A 15743-nucleotide genomic window follows, 5' to 3' on the forward strand; every position below is an offset into this window, starting at 1 on the left:
GCATAGAATAGATCGAAAGCTAGGAAGGGTCACACCTGAAAACGCCCAAGCCAGAAACTAGAGGTTCATTCCGCCAGAGAAGAATGAGTGTGCAAGCCAAACAGGTCAAGCTCGATTGTCAAGCTCCACAGGAAATCAAAGGAAAAGAAATCGAGGCCTAACGGTTCTGTGGCTCTGCTCCTTCTCAGACTCGAGGACGGAACAGCAGAAGGGAAATCAGAGCTGAACTGCAATAGTAGCCGGAGACCCCATAAAGAAATAATGTACAATGCAGAATCCTTTGGAGCTGCCGAGCTTGATTCCTCTACTGTCGTAGACGCTGATGCGAAGCGATCTATATTCAATATCCTGGTCGCACAAGAACTCACAGCAATGAAACTACACAGCACCTTCGAAGGGATCCCGAAAAAATCGAGAGAACCAGAGGGCCTTTCAGTGGTGAGAGAATCACTGAACCAGAGAGCTTCTATGCGTGCACAACCCAGATGCCGCCAAAACCCACAAATTTTTTGTAGTCGATCATCCGGCTTGTTTGAGAGCTCACAGCTGTGAACTACACAGGCCCTCGACAGAATCTCGACTCACTTCCTCAAAATCAAGTGAACCAGGGCCTGCAACGGACGCAGGAGACCCCAGAAGGAAAGGAATGTTCAACGCACGGCGATTCCTCTGCAACGCCGATCTTGACTAGCCCGAGCTCCGAAATTTATGGGGTTCCAGGCAACCTTCACTGGAGGTTGGGCTTGATATTCGAGGATGGGGAGATCACAAAGCATTGATCGAGGATAGTGCGTTGCATCGAGGAGATCAGGGATGGGGAGAGAGAGAGTTGAGAGAGCCGTTGGAGAACGGGGATGGGAAGACAGGGAGAGAACTAGAAACATTGATCACTGCACAGGCCACTTATGGCAAATAAGCAGATCTAAACATTGCCTCTTTCAATCGCAGATAAAATGAAATTGGTTGACTGGGAACCTTCCCTCCCACCAGAGCCTCACAAATGGCATAATTAGGGGTAAGGGATGTAATGCAACCCAATCCAAAACGCTTTCTTGGAGAAAAAGTGCTATTTATCAGATATTTGTAGATGATTGCCAAGTAATTAGACTGCTAATACTTGGCAATCATTTTGCATCAGTTATGAGCTGAATCATGGTCTAATAATATAGAGATCAGGTAGGATTTTTTTCTCCTTTTTCCTTTTTTTTTTCTTGGGGGGTGGAGGATGGGGGGATATATTCAACCATATATTTGTAAAAATACAATTGAGATTACAGGCAACCTACACCTAACTCCTGATGTAGATCCAAGCCTCCTCGAGTTGAAGAAGCCACCCTAAGCATAGGGTCATAGTAGGAGCCATAGTATAGTCCTATACTTAGTTTTAGTTCAGCTTTAGGTAATTCTATACTTAGTTTTATTTTAATGTGTTTTAATTGAACCAGTTCAAATTGGTTGCATCCAATTGATTCAATTTAAGTTGGTCTAATTTAAGTGAAGTGTTCCTATTGGCTATTAGGATCTTATATCCTATTGGTTGATGAGGAATCTTATTAGTTTAAGAGTTTTAATTTGATAGGGGTAAGTATGTCTTTTACTTTGAGTTGTTTTAATTAATTTATACTCCTTCCACGATTTTGGAAGAGAGAAGAGTTTAGATTGTATTAGGAATTGGGCTTATGGCCTTATTTTAAATATACAGAATCGTGGGAGGCTCCCCCACAGTTTAGTTTTGAAAAAAAATTCGATTTATGTTGCTGCCTTTGCTGCTGCTGCTCTGCTCCAATCGTGAGTGCTGCCTTGTGGATCTCAAGATGAAGGGCTGGTGGATTCCAGTGACTCCTTGCATCTGTTCATGATCGGGAGGTCTTCTTCAATCAATCTCCAAGCTGTTTCAAGCTGCTGCTTCTGGATCTCTGCAGATCCAGTAAGTTCTTTTTGTTTTCCTGCAATTACCTTCTTCTTCTTCGTTCTCCACTTAACCCTAATCGATCCCCATAACCCTAGAAATCCCTCTCCCTTCTATCCATTAAAACCCTAATCTCCATTAACCTCCATTAAAACCCAAACCCTAAAATACAGATCCCATACTTCCAGCCATCAAAACCAAATCAGTCGAACCACCCTCTCACTGCCTAAGTCACTCGATCCAAAGCCCTTCCCCACATTGTCATCCTAAACCCTAAATTCCCCACTTTTCCTAAAACCCAAAACCCTAATTTTTTCAGAAATTCAGACTTCATCTAAAACCTAATTAAACCACATCAATATATTCCTAGACACCTGCCTACCATTACTAAATAAGACTTACCTTCATTACCCAAACCCTAACTCTATATTTTGACCTAATTTCCCAAACCAGCCCAATCGGCCAGCTGTTTGACAGGTCCTGGATTACTTGGCTTCTAGTAGGGCTTTACCCTATCTAAAACTACATTAACTCCCAATGTATTTATAAACCCACCAGAGTTTTATTTTTCCTGATCCCAATTTGAGGTAAATTATTTTTCTTTTTCTAAACGTCTCCAGTACACAAAATTGACTTGGGAACAAACATGGCTTACGATAGAATTGAATGGAGAAAAAGGATTTATGCAGCCAAACCCATTTACTTAAGATAACCCTTTGTTAAGTTTAAGTGAGTTGAACTGTATTCACTGATAGAATACAACTACTGGGAAAGAAAGTTTCTGGATTTAGATTAAAACAGGAGCATGTTACAGGCCTAGATAAAGGGCCAGGAATAGCACCACTGTGTATGGGGTCAATGATTGTAATAAAGGGGTACATAGGTAACATTTTATATAGTTCATCTGTGTGGACCAGATCAAGGGTAGTTAATATGGAAAGTGAGTCTTTCATTTTATTAATTGCAGGGCGCAGCAGTATAAGTTGTGTAAGGGGGTATAGCTCAGAGCTTTATATTGAGTTTAGGGAAAGTTAGTTTATGAGTTGTTTTTTGTTTTAGCTATTTAGAGTTTGAACAGAATTAGGAAAGTTGGGTCCTATATATATATATATATATATATATATATATATATGGCAAGAGATCTCTACTTGGTGGTGTTTCCTACGCCCTCTCACAGGGCACCGTGAGATGACGCCTCTGCCCCCTGGGTAGATACCCAGGCGTGCCCACCCATTGGAGAGCATAGGAAACACCACCAAGTAGAGATCGTTTTCCCATATATATATATATATATATATATATATAAGAAAGGATGCACTCCACAAATTTTGTAGTTGTTTGAATGAAATTTTGAGTTTCTAAATGGGTTTGGCTGTTTAAATTTGTCGGTTGTGACTGAAAGGTATCTTCTATTGTCTTCTTCCCAGCAATTCCTCTTTTTCTTCTCCCTTTTCAGTTCTCTATTTCTCTTTATCTATTGTGCTCTATTTCTGCTGCAGTTACTTATAAGAAAACATCATCTTCCTTTAACTTCTCATCGATTTCTGTTCTCTGCAATTCTGTGTTATATTCTCTTCTCTAAATTCTTAGTTCTCTGGTGTTATTTATGTTCTTTGACATTCGTCCGGCATATCAAATCTTCTATTCTCAGAAAACTATCCAGAGTTGATTCCAAGCCTGTCAAATATAACAGGACCTTGGAAAATTCTTTATTTCCTTTGCCTCAAGGTTTTTCCATTGGAACTTTGAACCAAATTCAGACCAATGCAGTCTTCGAGATATCAAATTTCTCATCTTGAAAGCCTAATATGTTTCAAAGAACTTTTGAAGTTTCTGTTATATTCAATTCTTGATTCCTTCCGTTTGCCCTATTCCTATTATAAATTGGGTCACTTAATCCCTCCCCCTTGCTTCAGAGACTCCCAACCCCCCCCCCCCAATATAACCATAGACTATGGGGCTATGCTTTACGCCAATACACAAGAATCAAGTTGTATTGAGAAAAACTAGTTCTCATCCCTCTTTCCCCTTCTATTCTTACATTGCTTCTTGGAATGGTGATGTGGATTGCATAATGAGGTTGTTCCTTTGTTCCCTAGTGCTATATTTATGGATATCAAACCTTTACCCTCCTTCTCTGAACCCCCAACCCCAAAGAAAATAAAATAAGATAAAATTAATCACATGTGTATGAGCTAGTCAGTGGGGTTGCACTCCTTTCAAATGGTAAGAGTCCTCACTATCAGTACTAAGATTCTGACCTTTGGTCAGCAAGGTATACAAAGCTATAAACGATGTAATATAAGGTGTGTATTGCATGTGTACAAAAGGAAGTGTTCCAAGGGCCTTATGCAGCTTATGTAACAATAAGAGAAGTATTCTCGTGAAAATGCATGCAATTCCTGATAGCTATACGTTACCTCAAGGAATGCCTTCAAAACCCACAAGAATGCCAATATTATGACCCCATTAACGGAAAATCCCACCTGTATGGAGCAAAGATTGCTTGGTCAAACTCAAGAAAAGAAGCATGTTACAAGTGACATCATTGGTATTGAAGCCAACAAGGTCAGTAGAATAGTTATTGTATAGAGAGAGAGAGAGAGAGCGCCCCAGTGCACGAGGCTCCCGCTACTGCAGGATCTGGGAGGGTCAGTAGAATAGTTATTGTAATTAAAAATAAAACGTAGGAACTCATTATTACAAAAATTTACAAGAACAGGGGAGTAATCAGATGATTTCTTAGCTTTACAGCAGAATACTTGACAAGGTATATGGTAAAGAAACTCTTTACTTGGGTTTTTCAAGAAGGATGTGCCAGCTTTCCAAGGAACTCCATCCAAATCGTTAAAATGCTTCACAACTAACTCAAAAGCTATATTACTACTACTATTTTTTTCAAAGAAAATATTACACTAGAGGTTGAAACAAAATAATGGACAGGTGCCCGATGAACATATCGGGCACCCCCAAAAAAAATTTGCCCAAGTAACATGCACCAACACATGATAAGCTTAACTGCTAAAGACTACTCTTTGATCACCAAAAACCAGTTCAAAGCTACACAATTGCTTGAAACATCGTGAGACTCTTCCCAAGAGTAGCTCCAGAAAATAATCCAAGCCGAGGATCCCTTAATAATTTCATAGTCATCTCTCTGGCTCTACATCCTCAAACCCATTCCGAATCCTTTTCTCCCGGGTAAACCAAGCTAGCAATATGTGAGGAATGAGGTGAAGAAGAATTGTACTGCTGATGTTGAGGTTAGAGAGTAAAGCTCTCCAGCAAACTAAAAAGACCCGGAACAAGCCCCAAAACACCAAAAAGATTCATTAAAAAAAAAACTACTAAGCTTAGACGAGAGAAGAGTGAAAAAGTGTGTTCCTGAAGTCTCCTTATCAGAAAGACATAAATTGCATCTACTGGCCAATGGATTATAGTATCATTACTATCAAAACACACGCACATATACAACATCCACCACCATAATACACGTGCATATAAATAAGGCTTGAGTTTCCTTCACTATCTATCAAATTAAGCCTATCCCAAATCAGCCTTATCCCTAAATATCTGCCACAGGCAGATTATTTGGACTCCAATTTATGGACATAGTGTCCACGTCATCCTTGACTCAATAAGTTAAGCAAAAAAGGATCTCCATATGGCACAACCACCAGGTCAATTTTGGTCAAGATTTTAACATAATAGGTTAAATTCATGCTGGCTAGATGATTGTTTGGCTGAAAATTTTGACAAATTGCCAATCTGCATTGTCCCCATCTATTCAATGGTTGAAAATTCCACACCAAGCCTCCATTGATTTGACAGCTAAAAATACAAAAAAAAATCCCTTACATGGTGGGACATAAAATTGAGATGATTCATGTAAATTGCCATGTAAAAACAACCAAGGGAGTTCTACCTATCCAAGTAATTTAGTGTTCTAGACCAATCCTCCACTAAACATAAAATGTAGATGAATAAGAAATAACCAAGTTACACAAATGCACAGATAGATAGTTGATCTTTCTTACAACAATAAAAAATAATGAGGAAAAATTACACTGCCCTCCCATGTACTTTGCTTTAAAGGCACTTCCCTCCCCTGCATATTGACTAATGACACTCCCCTCCCCTAAAAAGGAAAGATTCTATCAACCGTACCCATATTGGCTGAAGGTGTTAGAAATGCAATGAAAAAGACAATAATACCCCCATCTCTATCCTCATACCCTTCTTTCTTCTTCTTCCTCCTCCTGCAAGGGCCCCACCCCTCTGCAAGGGCCATTCTCCCGGACAGGTTCCCTTTTTTTCACAAGTTTCTGATGAATTTCAATTGTTTCAAATGGTGAAGAAACTGAGATTGTCCAAATGTTCCGCATGCTAAGTCCCCAGAATGCCTCCTTGCACCTGAACACAAATCCCAAACGGACAAGGAATGAATCCTCTGTTCGTGCATTGGATGAGGATTTTGAAGATATTCAAGTGGGGCCCTGACGCTGAGAAGGCCTTGGATGCACTAATGCTGAAGGTTGATCATCGTCTGGTTCGTGAGGTCATGAAGATAAATGTCGAGATCAACGCCAAGATACAGTTCTTTAAGTGGGGTGCCGCCAAGAGGAAGAATTTTGAAAACGACTCGACCACTTACATGGCTCTGATCCGTTGCTTGGATGAAGCTGGATTGGTTGGTGAAATGTGGAAGACAATCCAAGACATGGTTCGTAGTAATTCCATTGTTGGACCTGCTGAGTTATCTGAGATTGTTCGGATTTTAGGCAAGGCAAAGATGGTTAATAAGGCACTCTCCATCTTCTACCAGGTCAAGGCCCGTTAGTGCAAACGACAGCAAGCACTTACAATGTCATGATCTTGATGCTAATGCAGGAGGGTCATCATGAGAAGGTCCATGAGCTCTACAATAAAAATGTGTAATGAGGGCAACTGTTTCCCTGACACTGAGACCTACAGTGCACTTGTATCTGCATTAGCAAGTTGGGTCGTGAGGACTCTGCTATTAGACTGTTTGATGAAACGAAGGAAAATGGATTGAAGCCCACAGCAAGGATTTATACTACTCTGATTGAGATATTTTTCAAGTTGGGAAGGGTTGAGAAAGCTTTGGCTTTGTTCTATGGGATGAAAGGACAGTGTTGTATTCTCAGTGCTACTTATTCAATTCTTATTGATGGTTTTTGCAAGACAAATAGAGTTAAGAAAGCTTTAATGCTGCTTGAAGAGATGGATGAGAAGGGTTTCCCTCCTTGCCCTGCTGCTTACTGCAGTCTGATTGATGCTCTTGGAAAAGCAAATCGGTATGAAGCTGCAAATGAGTTATTTCAGGAACTAAAAGAGAACTGTGGATCACAGAGTGCTCGGATATACGCTGTGATGATCAAACACTTTGGAAAATGTGGACGTCTCAGTGAGGCTGTAGATCTTTTCAAGGAAATGAAGAGTCTTGGGTGCAATCCTGATGTTTATGCTTACAATGCCCTCATGTCAGGGATGGTGAGGGTTGGCATGATAGATGAGGCTCATTCCTTGCTTCGAACAATGGAAGAGCAGGGTTTCTTTCCGGATTTAAACTCACACAAACATTATTTTGAACGCCTTGGCAAAGACAGGTGGCCCTAAACGGGCAATGGAGATGTTACAAAGATGAAGCATTCAAAGATTAAGCCAAATACTGTCTCATACAACACAGTTAAGTAATGAAGCTTACCACCAGGGAGAGTGTTCAAATGAGGAAGATTACCGCCTGAGAGTGTTCGAACGAAGAAGAAGAACTTCTTCTTTGTTTCGATTGATTCTCTTATTATTAGGGAGGGTAATCTTGGAATATCACACTATATAAGGGTATTTTTGGGTTTAAATGAATATATTAAGGCTGATGTCATCACTTAACAGTGTTTTTTCATGGACTGGGTACGGTTGATAGAATATTTCCATTTTAGGGGAGGGGAGTGTCATTAGTCAATATGCAGGGGAGGGAAGTACTTTTCAAGCAAAGTACAGGGGAGGGGAGTGTAATTTCCCCCCAAAAAAAACACTTTTATTTGACCTAAGAAATAATTTTAGACCACCTCTACAACAAAATTATATTTTTAGACAGTTCATACATAAAAAATCCAAGATGTTCCATAACACTTAGAATTAACCATATCAATATAGAAAATTGAATTAATTCAAGAAAAATAAATCTTAAATATGTTGTATACCTGTTGAGTCCCCAAATCCTATTTCCAGGGCTTTGTTGAGTCTGACACGTCATTGTCCATGTACAATGCTAACACACTACCCATATCATGTACAGGGCTCAACAGCTATTTTTAAGCCCTTACAATCTCAGACTTAGCTCATCTAGACAAACCCCAACAATTAAGCCCCGTTTGTTTAGAGGGGTTTTGATGGGGTGGGATTGTTGGGGTGGAAAAGTTGTCAACTTTTCCTCAAACTCATGGGATTTGGGGTTGTTTGCTTGACTGGGGTGGGATTTTGGGCAAGCAACTAAAAAGTTATCATATTTTCTTGTTGCCTGAGGTGGCACGCGATTTCTCCCACCCCACCCCCTCACAAAGTCCTGCAAATACGGTGGGACTTTGTCGAATTACCAAGGAAAGTTACAACCATCTTCTTTCTTCTTCCCCTTGCATACTCCATCACCGCTGCAACAGACCCGCAACTAACCTCGCAAGCCCCGCTGCTGCTCTGTTATCAGCCCCTGCGCATCAACCATCTCTCTCTCTCTCTCTCTCTCTCTCTCTGAATCTGTGTGCTCCACCCCCCGGCACTGGCACACCACACTCCCCTGCACCTCACCTTGTCCCTGCAACCTCAACTTTAATTTCTAATTTCAGCTTTACACGTTCAGCATTTCTTCCTCCATACGTCATCTCTCTCAGAACTTTCCAACAACAGAGTATAGATCCATTCAGACTAGCTTTTAATTGGACCTGTAACAGAAACCTAACAACGATTCATGAGGACCATGTAAATTTCAGTATATATATGTACAAGTTGAAGATTAGCATGGATTCCGTATGGCGAGAACGAAAATTTCAATATACATTAGCATGGATTTCGTTGTTGGTGAGTCTCTCTTTAAGTGTATTTCTTTCCCATGAGTTCCATTCCGGTACTATTTTGAATTTTAGAAGACTTGAAGATTATATCTAATTTCTATTTTTGAGTCAATCCTAGTTACTATTTTCTTAGTTTCTATTTCCAAGCTTAGCTTTTATTTAGAAGTTTCTATTTTTAGTTTGTTTTTTTTTCTTGCAAGTTTCTAATTTCCTCTTACTAGTAAGGCAAACATAGCTGCCCATAAATATGTAATGCCCTTAGAGGCCCCCCACCAATGATTTAGTGAATGATTGAGTATTGCTTTGAGCAAGTTTCTTATCCCATTGTGAGGATGAAGAGCAGGGAGCTTGGCTGGTGAGAGCCGAAATCCATGAAGGACTGAGAGAGCCTGGCTGGTGAGAGCCGAATCTCCTTATCCCTTTCCCTTTCTTCTCCTGTCTAACTTCTTCTTTCCATCGATCCTTTGCTACTAACATTGCTGTGAGTGTGAAACCTCCTGTTGTTGCTACCTCTGTAAAGGCCTGGATCCATTCTTGATCATCAATAGAAGGGTGCTACTGCTCCTGCGATCCAGTTTTGCTGCTGCAACTTGTGAAGATCATAACTCTGCAACCAGTCATCAGACTTGGCTGATAGTTGGTGCACACAACCCCGTCAATACCTCTTCCACTCGATCCAAGTTTGAAGAGATTCTGCCGATGGTTTGGTCTCTACTCACTAAGCTACTAAATCTGAGTTTACCTTCTATTTGAGTGACCTGCTGGTACCTCCCTCTTCAGCCATCAATCAAAGCTGAGATTTCTAGGGCTTCATCACCCCTACTGGACCTTTACTTGTTAAGAGTATCAGTTCCAACTGGTGGCTGGTTTGGCCTACAGGGTTTAACCTTCTAATTTGGTGTTGCTTCCATATCTCCCAATTCTTCCATCAGAATTGATTGAAACTTTCAGCAATGTGTCTCTGTCATACAAGCAGCATTCGATCCAAGTTTGGTTGCTTTCTCATGGCTGGTTTAGTTTGACACCCTAACTTTCTAATTCTGTCCTATGTTACTATTTTAGTTTGGTGGGTTATTTGGGACTAGTAATTTAGTCTTATATTAAAAGGAGTTGCTTTCAAAATCAACATCCTCCAAGCTTCACCACTGCAATCGCCTCTCACCAAAAAACTCTGCAATTGCCTTTCACCCAACCGCACAATCACCCCCTTGGATTCAAATTAACCCAATGAATCATCCATCCACACCCTCACTGCCCATCGTCATCGCCCATCTCTGAAAAAACCTTTTTTGAAACAATGGAGAAGATGAAGTCTCCAAGTATTCCCAGCCCCGATTTTAACCAAACGCACATAGAATTGGGAAAGTTAGGAAATCCCATTCCGGGTTTTCACTTTTCCACCCCTGTTGGTCACCCCATCAACACACGGGTCCCACCTCATAAACCCCTCTAAACAAACGGTGCCTTAAAATTCCATAAGGGAGAAGTTGTTCAATCATTGTCAGGAGAAGGTTCCCATTCTCAGGGAATAGGGATGCCGTGAAAGAAGATCTAATCAATCATGTCAACTGCTAGGCCAAAGAACTTCCGAGCTGCATCCAGGGTCTTAAGTTTGGTCTTAAGTTTCACATTGGAAAACCAGAGTTGAGTTCTCCAGACTATGCTGATAATGAAAGCTTGGTTTCTATTCTGAACGGCAGGGTGATTTCATACATAAGATATATTCCATGGTAGCATACATAAGTCACTATTTTCATTCAAGTAAGTTTCTCAAATTTGGTGTAGCTGCATTCAGGTAGAACATACAAATCATACAAATTGGCTGGCAAATCATGTTTTCTGGTCATGAGAATTTCCTGAGTCGTAGGCAATGTCAGCTATTCATCCAGGATATAAAGCTGTCCAAACTCGCAACCTGTTTTTCTTCTACCCGCAAAATTCACTTCAATTGGAAGATCGGAAAATCATACATGAGAGAATAAAAACACTAATAGTATAGCCAAAACGAGAAAGAATGAAATGCTTGTGATCACAATCAAAGAATTAATTAATAGCAACAATAATAGACAGGAGGAAACGAAGAGAAAGGAAGTTCAAGTTACGGGGGAGAGCTAACCAATTTAGTGGAAATAGAGAGAGGAAGGACAGATCGGACGGCTTTCCTGGCTCGCCTGGAGATCTTGCGGAAGATGTTATGGACGAATCGAACAAGCAAATCCAAGCTACGGTCTTCATCAGCATCATCGTCATCGTCATCAGAATCGTCATCGACATAATAGTCGGCGACGACGGCACTGGCACCCCAGTGGCGAGGATCGCCGACCAAATTACCACCTTCCTGGGTTATAAAAATTCGAGATGTAATACAAATGCGATCTTTCCAACCTCTACGGCAGATTAAAACCACAAGAAGATACATTCTCTTCCTTCTGTACAAACAAACACACGCAGATAGAGAGAAAGAGAGTACCTGTGAGTAGTTGGAGAATTTAGCGGACGCTCGGAGACGATAACGGAGTGGAGGAATCAAAAAGCGAAGAGAGGGATGGGGATGATACTGATAGCTGGTGAAAGGATTCGAGCGACGGCAGCAAGAGATGAACGAGGTTGATGAGAAGGTCAGCGTGGATTCCATGAGGTGCGACTGCTACAAGCATGCGAACCAAAATAGGGACTAGGAACACACTGCTCCCACGAAGCAAGGAGAGGACTCAGGAGGGAGGAGGGTTCAGGAATCAGCAGGTCAGAGTTCCAATATAAACTGCTCTCTTTGGCGGCATGAATTATTGATTTCTGTTTTATGTTTCACATAAGCGAAAAATCATTTATCATATAATAATTTCTGAGTCATAAACAAAAATTGCTTGGTTTTTACTGTAGATAGAATAGTTTTTGTAAAATGAAATATAAGTTTGTTATTGCCTTATTGCCGTATAAATTCTGTAACTAAAAAAGGGGGAGAAGGAGAGAGGGTTAAGGAGAAGAGTTGATTGCCCTGGGCGCTGAGCTCCCTGGAGAGGAACCTGATCCTACGGAGAAAGAGTAGAGAGTTACACAGAGAGGAAGTGGGTCGAGGGTTGGAGAGAGAACAAGAGATGAGCAGGCTAGGAGTAAGGATGTCAATTTCAAATCAGAACCGAAATCTATCTCGAAATCGACCCATCCTCCTACTAAAATGGGACGATTTCTGGGAACTGGTTTCGATACTGATTATTAAATGGGACGAACTTCCCATTGGATTCAGAACCAGAATCCAAGAGAACCTATAAGACCGGCTGGAACTGGAATCGTTAGGACCCTTTTAAGATGCATATTTACTTAGTTAAGGTTAATTAATACTCAATAGTTAGTTGCTTGCAAGCATTCTACTCTGCCGACCTCGATCTTCCACCCTTGAATTTTTGACTTACCTTTCTTCCTTCGCTTCCTCTTTCCTTTCGATTAGGGTTGTATGTTGGCCCTCCTGCTCTACTTCCTTTTTCATTGACATTTCTTCACTTCATGGATGCAGGTGTTGTCCTAGATGCTTGTTTATAAGTCTTTTTCGATCTTCTGCTTTCTGCTTAGCTTTTTGTTATCCTCTCTGGAATCCTTTGCTTATGACACTGGCTTTTTGTGGACTTTTCAATGAGTCTTTGAACTCCTTTTGACTGATTTTTTTTCATTAGCTCTCTGGTTTTATCTTCGTTGGGCCATTTATATAATTTTTTGGCCTATTTAGGGAGTTGTTCTTTGCCTTCTATGGTGGTGCAAAATGATCCCAATAGCTTCCTTGTATCGTTATGGGAGCCTCTCAGTGCGATGGTTATTAGTTCCTCTGAACGTGGGAGCTTTTAAGTGGATTTTCATTCAGTAAAGGGAAAGAGACAAATTTTATATGGCCTCTCCACGGTGGTTTGGGAAATCTTATCTTTACTTGCTTTTTTCGATCACTCACCTGATAATTTTGATTCTAACAGAGAAATGGAGTTTAGACCATTGAGGATTCAAGTATCTAGTATTTCTGCTAATTGTTTCTTCGGTGATATAATTAGACAGACAGTTGCCTGCATCAGTAAGCCTTTATGTCAATGTTGATATAATTAGACAGATGGTTGCCTGCATTGGTAAGCCTACAGTAATCCGGTTGGATTCCTCTGTTATGGGACTACCCTTCTTCACAGCTCGTGTTAAGATACTATAGAAACTGAAGAGACTAGTGTGTGTCTTTGCTAAGATCAAAAATAGAGAAGGACTGTGAGTATGGTTACGTTTAAATACGAGTTGTTCTCTATATGTTTATTATACTGTAGCCTATAGGATGTATCATTCTACTTATTTCTGTCTCTCTTCAAGGGGCTCTCCAAAAGCTAGGCTACTTGCTTCAAGGTCTTTTGATTCTATTATACATCGGTTCTCTTCTCTTTATTTTCATTGTATTGTGTTATAGGTTATTTTATGGAATTCGTTTATTGTTAAAAAATCCTTGAATTTCTCATGAAATCTAAACGAATTTCATACAATAACCTAGAACGCCGATGTAATGAAATAAAGAGAAAAGAATCGATGTGTATCTTGCACCTACTTATGTTGATAAAGAACAGTTGCAAATCTACGATCAAACTTGCATAACCGCGATGAAGATCTTTTACAGTCTCCTAATCTCCTTTAGAATTCGTTTTCTTGTGCAGAAAAGAAAAAAGAGAAAAGTGACTCTAGGGACTCTCACATAACTGTTACTTTGTCCGAAAAGAGTGAAGCGAGCCGATTGTTCATCTCCACCTGAACCATGGGAAATATTGCATCTTTTGCTTTTTATTTTATTTTGTTGACTCATTTGCAGGTATATACTCTTGTTTTTCTATTTACTTTTGGCATAATGTAAACCATTAAAGTAACTCGTTTTTATATACGTAATATTTTCTTAACTTGCAACAATAACAAGTTTATTTATTTATTTATTTTTTCCTTATAGTTAATGCATTTTAAGTTAGCCTCACATCTTGATACAAGAGATATTATTATGAGAAAATGTTTGCAATCAAGTATCTAGTAGAAAAATTAGTTAGACCGGACGAGATGGGGTGTTAACACCTTCCCATTCTCGTAATTTGATCATTTATCCAAATTTAAAGATCAATCCGTATGAAATCGTGTAGCCATTTCCATTCACTCCAGATGGGACTACCCCCATTGGATCCTAGGCCTGAATCCTACATAACGATTTCCTTTTATTTTAATATATATGTGGCATGATTCCAAACATCCGTTTTAACAAATGTGGATGTATGGTATGATCCCATTCAACCCCTTGTTGCCCAGGAACCCGAAGGCTTCAAACCCGCCTGCAAGGCGGAGAAAACCGCTCCGGAGGTCGCGATGCCCACAAATGTGTCAAAACAATTTAGATGTTGCTCTCCATGTAATTGCATCTCCCTTCCTATGTCAAGTGTCAACGGCCGATGGTGGTTCTTGAGCAAGTGTTACAGGGAACCCAGCCCCTTTGGCGGCCGTCCTCCCATTAATTGGCCGATGGTAGATGCTATACTTTTTTCTCCTTCTGTATGAGCTGGAATACTATGTTGGCGTAAACGAGGATTTAAAGCGGTATGTATAAATTGTAAATCCTCCTCTTGAGACAAATTGGCCGTCAGACCCGGAAGATGAAAATTTTGCATCTTCCAGCAAGTTTACAACTGCCATGAACATGATTTGACCAACAACTTTACTCCACAGACATACCTCGATTCAAAAATCACAACTGGTGTTTGGACTTGTTGGTTGTTGCCCTGTATCTAGTGGGCCATGCAATTGCAGACAACAGAGATTGCAAAGAGTGGACACTTGTATGAACAGAACAGAACAGGGATTTTTTTGGTGAGAAATGTACAGAAGAGAGATGGGGTCTTCGCATGCCATTAATGGCCCAGATGGATGGATACCTGGTTCAAAATTAAGGTGTAGTACAGTTAGTTGTAGTGAAAGAAAGAATCAGGGGTTATGGTCTTATGGACCTCACCTCACTTTACCTTCATTTCATCATACATACGTGTTCTCTCAAAAAAAAGCCATTGAAAGGGTTAGTTGGCACTTGGCAGGGAGAGAAAATTGTGTAGAAACAGCAATGGGGTTTGTTAGAACAGTTGGCAAGCGTGTCAGTAAAAGAAATCAAGCAAGCTTGGGGATGAAGAGAAGAACCTTTCATCCCATCTCTCTTTCTCTCTCGTATTTGATTTCAATTATTAAATGAGTACGGGTATATTGATATTATTAAAATCTTCTAATAAACTAATAAAATATAAAACAAGGAGTAAAGTTTAGGGATGAAATCATGACAGGAGAGATCGGAGATTAGGTTTTGTGATATTTTACCAACAAAGAGCAGTTGGGTGGCAGTGGTTACTCTGTCATTTTGAATCATACACTTCACCTGTTAACTGGGGCAGGTAACCCAATCTCTCTCTCTCTCTCTCTCTCTCACACACACCCCTACAAGCTACGACCCTTCCCCCCGTCCCATAAGTCTAGTAGTATCTATCATCTTTAATTACTGTTTCTGCAAAAGCCCCAGTTAGTGATTGGGGTGTTTTCCCATATTTTTCTTCTACCCTTTTAATCTTTCCAGATTTCAATGACCATTTGATATCAACACCCCCCCCCCCCCCCCATCTAACCCCCTTTTATGGACAATGGTCATGGTCTGTGGCTCTGCGCTGGAGCTCAACCCGTTTGAGTTTCTGTCTAGAATTTGATGCTTGTAGTTGTTG

The 15743-nt window shown here is 40.4% G+C and overlaps 1 pseudogene; it reads left to right on the forward strand.

The window, feature by feature from the left end:
• Positions 1-261: 261 nt before the first annotated feature.
• Positions 262-7627, forward strand: LOC122661733 (annotated as a pseudogene).
• The last annotated feature ends 8116 nt before the right edge of the window (positions 7628-15743 follow it).

This window comes from Telopea speciosissima, chromosome 5, assembly GCF_018873765.1.
Source record: "Telopea speciosissima isolate NSW1024214 ecotype Mountain lineage chromosome 5, Tspe_v1, whole genome shotgun sequence".
Lineage (NCBI taxonomy): Eukaryota > Viridiplantae > Streptophyta > Magnoliopsida > Proteales > Proteaceae > Telopea > Telopea speciosissima.